Source organism: Lissotriton vulgaris, chromosome 7, assembly GCF_964263255.1.
Source record: "Lissotriton vulgaris chromosome 7, aLisVul1.2, whole genome shotgun sequence".
In the NCBI taxonomy this organism is placed as follows: domain Eukaryota; kingdom Metazoa; phylum Chordata; class Amphibia; order Caudata; family Salamandridae; genus Lissotriton; species Lissotriton vulgaris.
In genome coordinates this window covers 1,113,186,252-1,113,197,987 of record NC_141695.1, presented here as the reverse complement: position 1 = coordinate 1,113,197,987, position 11,736 = coordinate 1,113,186,252, and the positions used below count along the sequence as shown (strand labels likewise).

Sequence of the window (11,736 nt, the reverse complement as noted above, 5' to 3'; positions counted from 1 at the left end):
GATTTTTGCGGATTGCGAGTTCGCAAATCCGCAAAATTCGCGAACGCGAGATTCGCAAAATTCTCCCATGCTTACTTGTAAATCAAATATGCCAATCATGGAAAATCAATCATAATACGATTTGCAGCAGGAGCACTCGCACTTTAGCACTGAATAGCAGTGAAAAAGTGCACAGAGACACTTAACCAGCAAAAATGAAGTCCACCATACCATCAAAACAGGAGGTCAGAAAGCAAAAGGACAGGGAAAAGATGCCAGGTCTAACAGTGCATTACCCAGTTCCTCCAATAATGAAGGGTTGATCAAGGATCTACCTACCTGCTCTCAGCAAAGTCAGCAGAGGCAGGCCAACAATCAGTGGAGTCAAAGACTACCTTTGTGTCACTCTCATCTCGCATCGAGGGACTGATAGTATTCCACAAAGGTAATTTTAATATCCTGGGCACACACGACCCTCCCCTGAGGCTCAGGATCAATCTCTCCACTTTTCTGTGGGTGGCCAACCAGTAAAGAAGTTTGCTGGACTTGTCTCCCCATTCATATACCAGCTGTGTGTGGTAATCCAGCATTGGCGCAGCTCTTTGAGTCACAGCTGTCGCAATGACGCCCTGTTGATTGTGAGTTGGTGTCCTCCAGTTTCTTCCCTACTGCCCGTCTGCTCTAAGTGAACTATCAAGCGGGAATACATGTGTATCTCTGGGCTTATGGCTGGGTAGAGCCATTCTCACGTAGAGTATGTCCAGGTTAAAATGTTGTGCTTATGACGGTTCTTATCACCAATGCAGGTTTATTGCATCTTACCAAGGTGAAGAGACATAAGTTAGGTACTTCATCACTTACAACGTAGCACATTAGGGCGGCGGTGTATAAGTTAAAGTTGCAAATGGGAGATTTCCATCATTAGAACGAACAAGAAGGAACCAATCTGACTCCATTTCAAGCTGCACAGCCATTTCCAACCAATGAATCCAATAAATAAAATTCGTATTCAACTTTTCATTTCATCCACTTTAAATCTGTTAGTTTAATCTTTTTTATCCTTTGTTCTCCTTCGATTTATTTTACTCATTCTTTTATACACTCACGTTTTTCACACAAACACAGGAGAGTCAAGGTGTTTCCACAAGTCACGATTTATTTAAAACACCCAATGCATTTCGGGACAACCCTTCGTCCATCATTAACATCAGCAGCTGCTCACATAGATACCAGAAAGCAGGCTTGGAAATCTGGGGGGCAAACACCACAGATAATCTGAACAGGCAAAATTCCCGTAAGAAAGGAGGGATTCACTGCAAGTAAACAAGGACTATGTTAGACCTGGGATTCCTGGTTGGCTGAGGTAGGTACCTTAGGCCAAATAGGGACCCGCGTTTCCACGTCAGGGAAAGGAAGGACACCTTCTGAGATAGCCCCGCTCACCCCCTCGGTAACTTGGCACGAGCAGCCAGGCTTATCTTCAAGGCAAATGTGTAAAGTATTTGCAACCACGCTCACAGCAACCCAATGATGACACCACAAATAGACTTCACACGAGGTTTATAAAAACATGTATACATGTTATATAAAAAGATATACGATAAGACCACACAATATAAATCCAACATATGAGTATGTGTAAAATTTCTCCTGGCTGTTTGTTAGGCCAGCCAGCCCTTGTAAGTTCTGGCAATATTAATGAGCACTTATAAACATTTCACTATGGTCCTAATACAATGTTATGCAGTTTGTAATGCTAGAATCAGGCACTTTGCAATAGAAAAGTAATGCAACAATCAAGCACTGTGAAATGTAGAAATAATGCAATACGTAATGCAACAACCAGGTATGTCGCTATGCAGAAATAAGGCAATGCTTAATACGCTAATCAGATAGCTCATTACAGAGAAACAATGCAATGCGTCATACGACAATCAGGTAGTACATTATGCAGAAGTAATGCCATGCATCATACACTAATCAGTAGTTCGTTATGGAGGAATAACGCAATGCGTAATACACTAATCATGTAGTTCGTTATGCAGAAATGATGCAATGTGTAATACGACAATCAGGTTAAACAGTGCCAGGCACAAATTTCACGGAACAGAGGGGTTTCTGGATTTATCAGACTCGGCTCCTGCATGCTAAGACCGCAGGATGTTTTGATGTGTACGGGGGTCCATTTGTCTAGAATGGGCATGTACCTGTTTATGTTGGACCTGGGTGATGCACTAGAATCAGCAGGGTGTAAGTAAGAATGCCTGCCTTGGTGGGGACCCTGGGCATGACGGGTGCCACAGCCAGAGCTGTGGTGGAGTTACAGGGCGAAACAGAGGCTGAATGGTACATAGGGGACCTTCTTCAGGAGCAGAAGAAGTGCGCAAATGCCAAACAACCCCAGGAAGTCATTATGGTAGGACCCTGGAGGAACGATGGCACCCCGTTAGTTCTTTAGGCGGTTGTAACCTGATCAACCGGGGGCTTCCCTGGATATGCTCCGCCCCCTCAAGATGCATGAGTAAATCGGTGGATTGGTGGTCCACAGGATGTAAGGGGTAATCCCCCAAAATGGTTAGCGTGGATTGGTTATGCCACAGTGCAATTTGGCTCTACAGGTGGGCAGGACAACATAGGGGCTGCATGCCCTTGGATCGCCCGTAAGTTGACCCACCATGTTGGCATATTTCTTATGCAAAATAAACCTGCAGCAATGTCTTCTCCAAAAACCAATGTGTCTTGTGTTTTCTTTATTATGGTATTACTGTGTTTGCGGGTTGGGTGTGTTGCTGATATTTAAACTATGACTATTTACTGCTCAGCTGCCAATAGGCACTGGGCCGCTCTTCTACTCTCAGCTGTGTCCCAGCAACTGCAGTCACTCCGTCTCCACCGGCTGACCTCCACTGTAATGCCCCAGATGATTCTGCTAATGGGGCACACTTCCCAAGGCCCAATGTTATGTCAGCAACAAGATTATGGGGGAGATTTAATCCGGGAAGAAGGGAGCTCAAGGAGAGACATCCATCTTCTTGGTCCTTCCACCTCACCCCTAAAAAATTAGATTCTTACACGAACTGTTTGAAAACGTTTGTGATGTATCACGCTATACTCCTGTCCAGCAGTATTAGGGCTCATGCTCCTCAGAAAACCATAAATAAATGGTGACATAGTAGGGGACTATTCTTCTCAATTTTCCTTTTTTAAAATAGGTAAAGAGCAATGTGTAATCAGTTAAAAAAGTATCTGTGCAATGCCATAGGTCCCATAGTTTTTCAAGTGTACATAGCATCTTTCTTCGTTTTAGTTTTCCATTTTGGCTTTGAAGTGTTGAGTCCTTGTTATATATTTTGAGTTTCTACTGGGAAAGGACAGGGTGGAAACATTGGTTGTAATACAAATATCTCAATGACAGGCCAAAGAAATAGAAACAAGATACATTTACAATCACATGCAGCTAGGCTACTGCTAAGTTTCACAGAACGTAGGATCAGACGGGTTACACGTTGTACTGTCTGGGAACTCACTAGTCAATGTCAGACAAAAAGCAGTAAATTATAGGATGAACTAAGACACCAATAGCTGCTTCATGTTCTGTATCCCTTCCAGATCTTAGAGGCACAGGCAATAGAAATGGGAGGCCAGGCCCCAGAAGCTGGGCTCAGTTCAAGTCAGTGTGCTTCATTACTCACCTTGAGCCCTTGTAAAACCTCTGCTTTGCCAGAACCTGCATGCCTTCACTGCAACCTCTCAAAAACACTGTTTAAGCACGACTAGGTCAAAAATAGAGGCATCCACACTCGCATGCCCAGTGTGTGTGAATGTGTGTGTGTGTGTGTGTGCGTGTGTGTGTGTGTGTGTGTGTGTGTGTGTGTGTGTGTGCGGGCATGCCTCCGTGCCTGTGTGTGTGTAGGTACATGGGTCTGCTGCACACCTACTGCCCGTTCTGCCTCTCGGAATTGCATCAGGAAATCTGCCTATCTTTTCCGTGGCAATAGAGACAGGCACTATAATAAATGCTCTTATTGGACAGTTATGTCTGGCCATGATTTGCATCACCGAAATTAATTCAGATCATCTCGATCTTTGTTATTAATTCAAATTCTTATAGGCAGGGTACTCCCAGATTGACATTTGTATTTCTCGGTGACTCTGACTAAGCAGCACTGACTGCTACTGTGAAACCACAAAAATGTCAAAGAAAGAAAACCTACAACCAAGCCTTCTCTTGTATTGCCCCGAGAATCTGGAATGCCTTGCTTTAAAAAACCAGACTGAATCCCTCAACATCCTCTTTCAAAAAAGAAGTGAAAGCACTACTTATGTATACTTTCTGAACTTGTAATGTACCTACTCCTCCCTGAGAATATGTTTTTATGCTCCCTCATCGTATGCTCATGCATAGTGTTTATGTGTTGTTCACATTTTTTGGTACTCTTGTTAACTTTTTTATCCTGCACTTTCAGTCTGTTGTCTTTGATCTGCTGTGAAACGCTCTGATACCCGCTTGGGTCATGTTTGCGCTATACAAAACTTTATAAATAAATTAAATAAATAAAATACAAGGGAAATGCCTGAAACGTATACAGTAACTTTGCTAGAATTGCCATTTTAATGATGGTGATTCACTTTCTATTGGTAGATGCATGTACTCAAAACTAGAGACTTAGGGGTGCCCAGGGTCATGCACTTTATATGGACTTTTTTTTTTACCAAAAATGAACTGCAAACATTAAACATGAGTGAAATCAAATAACTACCTCACAATTCTATGAGAGAAAGTGCCAGAATCTGCAGGGAATTACAAAATTCTTACCAGCCAAGGCTCTCGCATTTCTTTCAATAAAGACAACACCCCACATGTGTGGATGGGCCTATCACACGCTTAGGTATTTTTACTCAGAATTCTCTGCAAATATCAGCCTTTAGGTAAAATCACTGAACCTCCTCATATTATATTGTACAGGGCTATCAGTATACATTAGAGCTTCAGGGCTGCACACATGGGAGCTAACTGCTATACAAACGCTGCTCACATACAAATAATGTCATTTTGTTCTATGGGTTTACATCCTTAGATTGCATGCTATCTCACAAAGCCAACTCTCACTATATTCCAAAAACCCTACATGAAATATTTCCCATGATTTCAAACTATTGATCGATTCCCTTTCCTTTCTTTCTGTTGAATGACTCTCTTCTTGCCTTGCATCCTCTCAAACCTTCTCTCTACTTGTACATCCTATTCAACATTGCATGACTGTCTGTCTCCTTCTCTATTAATGTACTTGCCCACATCTCGTTTCACAGTTTACAACTTCTCCTTCTATGATACTATATCCCTGCAATCTAACAATAGCAAGGCCTTTTTTGTGGCATGCAGGATGCTCCCAAAAACGTTACAGATATCCTGTCTTCTGTATTACAAGTGTCATAGGCTACAATGCACTTGTAATACGGTGGAAAGACAGCCGCCATGTTTGTGATAGAGTATCCCATATGCCAAACTCTAAATAAGGTCCTTAATCTCCTCTAGCCTATCTACTAACTCAACCAACCAGCTGCATGAATTATATTATCCCCTCACACCTCCCTCCCACTAATAATCAATCTTATTCTTTCGATTTGCCACATAAAACAAACTGGAGTACATCCTTGGAATGGTTTTGTTGATAGCACAAGACCAATAAGGAAGAATAATCAATAAAAACGTAATTAACCACTAACTGTGGGTTCCTGAAGTAGTGTGCTATTGGCCACAAATCACTACCATGCCTCATCAGGGGAAGTAAGTGCTATATAAATGCAATTTATACTACATAATATTATTGAGAGAGAAAAGACAAAGATATGGATTTGCAGTGAATGACAAAAGTCCTACCACACAGTGTTCCCACATTTCTTTCAATAAAAGCAGTACACAATGTGTGGGTGGGCAGTTTGCCAGAACAGAAAATACCCAGAAATGTATAGAATTTTGCTTTAAACATACATGATCTTTGGGATGTGGTAGCTATAGTATTGGGAACTTCGACTGGCCAGCACCCAGGGAATCCTGCCAACCCCCGAGATTTTTCTGAAAGCTAGAGGACTAGGCAATCAATGGGGTGAGGCTTATGTTGATCCCAGAATGCCTTGCATAACTATACCTAAAATACCTTGTTCCTCTCTTGGTCCTTGGAGGATTGCTTCAGTAGTCAGGCCTAAGGTCTGCCAGCACAAATGCAACCCTACTAACAACTTTTTTTGTCAGAAAACTAGAAATCCAGGATGTGGTGGCTTGTGCTGGTCCCAATATGTTTCATTACCCAGAATTCCCTGCAAATCTCATACCTATGCCTTTAAAAGAAAAACAAATCCCTGAGTATGGCTTCAGTACTTTTGACATAGGCTCTGTCAGTACCCAGGGAAACCTACCTGACTTACAAATTTCTGAAAAGTAGCTACTTGTGGGGATCAAGGGTTGCGCACCTTCAGTGGATCCCACCACTTTTTCTGACTCAGAATGCCCTGTAGAATTAAAGGTGAAATACTCAGGTTTGTCAATCTTCTAACTATAGTGATCTCCCACTAGGAATTCACTATTTAGACTCTCCCATCTGAATCGGTGCTTGGTTTGTTGGGCTGTGCTCCCAAGCACTGATCAAACTGCAAGCTGCTGGAGTGTTCATGCTCCTCTGCTTTCAGTTTCACATTTGATGACATAAGCTCATGTAACTTGATGATCTTCACAAAAAAATCAAAAAGTCAGACTGTAGGGTAAGAATTTCCCAAGGTGTGGAACTTGGGTGTGAGGACATGACTTCTATGTTCTTCACACTGTAAAGGTAGAGCAAATGACCTATAGGTCACATCCTGTGCACTAAATAGGTTAAAGAAACCAACTTTTGGACTCATACTTTAGCCGAGCCGCCTCACTAGGAGATTCATGCACTGAACAAGTGATGTTGAGTAAACGATACATGTGGTTTTAAAATATTTCCACAGTTTCCCTCCTGAAACATCATAGTCCATATGTTGTGGTAGGCAATGCCACACAAACCCTCATTCGGCCAAAGAAATCATTGGTCTATGTTTTGCTCAAAGTACAATGATGAAAATCATAATTTTGCCACATTATACATTTGTTTTCTGATCCTGGCTTATTTGATGTCATTATAACCAAAGACTTTCTATTCCTGGATTACATTAAAGCAGTTTTTAAGTTGCTGGATGTCATGAGATGAGGAGATATATAAGTAGAGTTGAGTGTGTGCCACTGGCGTATTAAGGTATCTAATTGCCGGTCAGTAAGCAGTAGTCCTAGAGGTTCCAGATAGATGTTGAAGATGAAGGCTCCCTAAGTGCTCAATAAAATAAAGTGAGTTTATGTAATGTGGTGTTGTTACCTGTATGTATTTGGTGGTGGTTCGTGAAGCAGGAGGCAAAGCATTCTAGCACTGTGTTATTGATTGAAAGCTGTGGATCAATGTATGGAGCTCAGCAGTATCAAAGGATGCAAGAAAGACAAGTAGGATCTGAAGGGACAGGTCAGTTTTGTGCTTAAGGAGGATGATTTTGTCAGTTATGTGTGTGTCTTGTGTCAACCGCAGCCTCGCCCAAGCAAAATTGATGGTCCTGTAGGTTGCAAGAGTCGATCTGGCCCTGTAACTGCATTTTTTGTTGATTTCCAGGTAGAATATTTTGCAGAACATCAGTTCTGTATGCTTACTTCTAGTCTACCAGACTATTGATTTAGCCTTCTGTTCGCAGGAATTCCTCCGGATCCCAGTAGTGTTTCTGTGGTGCTGGACATGTGCTGGAACTGCCCTGCCTCTACTTTCTCCCTCCATTTTCTCCCCTCTTCCCCCTATTCACTGGTACTGCTTTGACCTTGTTGGGCGGACTGGTGGTAGAGGGAAATTGAGGAGAATAAGATCACGTTAGCAGATTTAGCACACATGTTGGGTAGCTTGTAGAAGGAAATACAAACTCTTTCTATAAGAGTAGATACACTATAGAGAAGCATGGCCCAAGAGGCCCCAAAAGGGGCTGAAGGAGGCGGTCCCTCTTCATTTACTCCCACAACAATAGTCAGTAGTCCTGTTATACAGGTCACTACTCCTCCTACTATACCGCTGGCCCCTCCTGAGAGATTCATGGGAGATCCCTCTCGCTTTGCAGCCTTTATCAATCAATGCCAGGTGCATTTTATGTGCAAAGCCGCCTGTTTTCCAACCAAACAAGCCAAAGTGGCCTTTATATTATCGTAATTGGGCAAAGTTGCAGCCACATGGTCGATTTCATTAGTGGAACATAATGATCCTCTTCTGTATAGTTACAGTTTGTTTAAAGAGGAATTATAGAAGGTTGTTTGATAGACATTCCTTCGTACAATCAGTAGACTCAGAACTACTGTATTTGAAACAAGGATCGAATGATTTAATCACTTACATCGCTGATTTTAATTGCCTGGTGGTGGAAGCCTGTTGGCCTGAAGAAAAGGGAAGTGCCCTGTTTTACAGGGGGCTTAAAGATGAACTAAAGGATGTAGTGGCCCAGGTAGTAGGCCCACCTGAGGATTGTAAGATCCTCATGGATATGACTGTAAAACCCGACCATAGGTTACATGAGCGGAAGAAGGAGAGGGGGTGGTCAGAGACAAGGCTTCTAGCATACAGGAAAAAGCATACTGAGACAGAGAGGCCTGTGGCAAAAGCTGAACCAATGCAAATAGGGAGCATAAAAGGTCCTATTGGTAGCGAAGAAAGACAACGGCGTCGGGACCAGAAGTTATGCCTATATTGCGGTAAACAGGGGAATTTCTTGAAGGAGTGTCCTATCAAACCGAAAATACAAAAGGAGCAGGGAAACTAGACAGCCTGGGATCTAGGGGGAAAAGAATTTCAGGCGGTTCAGGTTTCATAGTCTCCCAACCTGTAGTCACAGAACACTCATGTACACTGTTTTTGCATTTTCACGTAGACACATGGTTAGATTGTGCGTTCTAGTTGTTTCTTACTAGGCTTCTAAACTTCCGGGTCACTCCTGCCATTTCTGGGTCTTGGGTTCCAGGGTTGGTGTGTCGCTACCCGCAGACATCACCACCTCATCAGATTAGCCAAGAGATCCTCCTACAAAGACCGTCTGGATAACAACGCACACGACAGCAAAGAGCTTTCCAACATCGTAAAGGAACTCTCCAACCCCAGCGCCAACGCCAACAACATACCGCCCTCACAAGATCTGTGTAACTCACTGGCCATCTTCTTCCACCGCAAGATCGCTGACATCCATGACAGCTTCAACACTACGCCAGACCCCACCTCACCTGTTAACACCTCCAGCGCCAACCGCCTGACCTCCTGGTCCAACATCAACGACGACGAGACACGCAAGGTCATGAACTCCATCCACTCAGGATCTCCCTCAGACCCGTGCACACACCACGTATTCAACAAAGCAGACGCTGCCATCGCACCCCAACTACGGAAGGTCATCAACATCTCCTTCGAAACAGCGACATTCCCGGAAAGCTGAAAACATGCCGAAATCAACGCCCTCCTCAAGAAGCCCAAGTCAGACCCCAAGGACCTCAAGAACTTCCAGCCCATCTCCCTGCTCCCGTTCCCGGCAAAGGTCATCGAGAAAATCGTCAACATGCAACTGGCCCACCACCTGGAAGACAACAACATCTTGGACCCGTCCCAGTCCGGGTTTAGACAAAACCACAGCACCGAGACAGACCTCATCGCCACCACAGATGACATCAGGCGCCAACTAGACAACGGCAAAACATCAGACCTCCTCCTCCTGGACCTCTCAGCCGCCTTCGACCCAGTCTGCCATCGCACTCTAAAGACACGCCTCCTAGAAGCTGAAATACAAGAGAAGGCCCTTGACTGGACCACGTCCTTCCTTTCCTGCAGAACCCAGAGTGTCAGTCTCCCTCCCTTCCGATCCGAGGCCACCAGCATCATCTGTGGCGTCCCCCAGGGCTCATCCCTCAGCCCGACGCTGTTCAATGTCTACATGGCCCCACTCGCACAAGTGGCCCACCAACACGACCTCAATATCCTCTCCTACGCTGAAGACACCCAGCTCATCCTCTCCCTCTCCAAGGACCCGCACACCGCCAAACCAACCTCCACTAGGGAATGAAGGCTGTCGTCAACTGGATGAGGAACAGCCGTCTGAAGCTGAACTCGGACAAGACGGAGGTACTCATCCTCAGACCCACCCCCGATTCATTTTGGCCGACCACACTGGGAACAGCACCGACACCCACCGACCATGCACGCAACCTAGGATTCATCCTCTACTCCTCCCTCTCCATGTCTAAACAGGTCAACGCCGTCTCCTCCTCCTGCTACAACACCCTCTGCATGCTCTGCAGGATCTACAAGTGGATCCCGACCGAAACAAGAAGAAAGGTGACACAGGCCCTCGTCAGCAGCAGACTGGACTATGGCAACGCACTCTGCGCAGGAATCCCAGCCAAACACCTACAAAGACTACAATGCATCCAAAACACCTGTGCCTGACTGATCGTCAACGTCCCCCGTCGCAGCCACATCACCCCGCACCTGAGAGACCCACACTGGCTCCCCATCAACAGGAGGTTCACCTTCAAGCTCCTCAACCACACACACAAAGCCCTCCACAACGCCGGACCAGCCTACCTGAACAGCAGACTCAGCTTCTACACCCCCACCTGCCAGCTCCGCCAGCCTTGACTCAACGCTGTTCCCCGCATCCAACGAACAACCTTGCCGGCAGATCCTTCGCCTACCTTGCCGCCAAGACCTGGAACACCCTCCCTACCCACCTACGGCAGACCCAAGACCTACTCGCCTTCAGAAGACTCCTCAAGACCTGGCTCTTCGAGCAGTAGCGGCACCCCCTCCCCTCAGCGCCTTGAGACCCTCACGGGTAAGTAGAGCATTTTACAAGTACTTTGATTGATTGATTGATTGATTGATTGATTGATTGATTGATTGTCTGCAGGACCTGCCTCATCTCTGGGAGTTGCTGTGTACTGTCGCCTGCTTATAGACTTCAATTTCCTGATAGCAGCATGGGAATCTTTCTTGGCCCATCTCTGCTGCTCTCGGCCCCCAAGACAGAACCCTCATGTGGTTTGGCGGTAACGCGCTAGCGCTAGCTTACGTGGCCCTTCCCCTGGGTTGTTCCTCCGCTTTCTATGTAGAGCTTATTCTGGGTGTGCGCATTCAAGGCATCTGCATTTTTCGTATGTGTTTGACCCTATACGGAGTGCTCTCACACATTGTAGGCATTGTTTGAATGGCATTAACTTACTTATGAACAGTTTTTGAAGCTTGCAAGGAAAGTCAGTTGCTTCTACGCCCCATTGTATGGCACTATCTATATTGACTTGCAGACTCTACGGATTAAGTGGCTGCCTACTTGGTTTTGATTTTGTCCTTTTGAGGGTTGTGCTGCTAACAACCTACAAACACATATTTTCTTTAATGGTCACCTTGCAGTCCATTTCCTCACATGTTTGGGGTAAGCTTCTCAACTAAACTACCACATAAGTCCACGACTGTGAACCAGTGTTAAAAAGTATTAACCCTATTTTTATCTGTGTTTAGGGAATATTGCATCTGTTGTGCTTTTTCTTTATCTGTGGACACAAGCGGAAGAGGGGAGATTTCCAGGTAGAATATTTTGCAGAACATCAGTTATGCATGCTTACTTGTAGTCTAGCAGACTATTGATTTAGCCTTCTGTTCGCAGGAATTCCTCCGGATCCCA

General features: G+C 44.8%; 1 pseudogene; it reads left to right on the top strand.

Moving 5' to 3' along the window:
- Positions 1 to 2,266: 2,266 nt before the first annotated feature.
- The window catches only part of LOC147703002 (uncharacterized), a 54,179-nt pseudogene continuing 44,709 nt past the window's right edge, over positions 2,267 to 11,736 (top strand).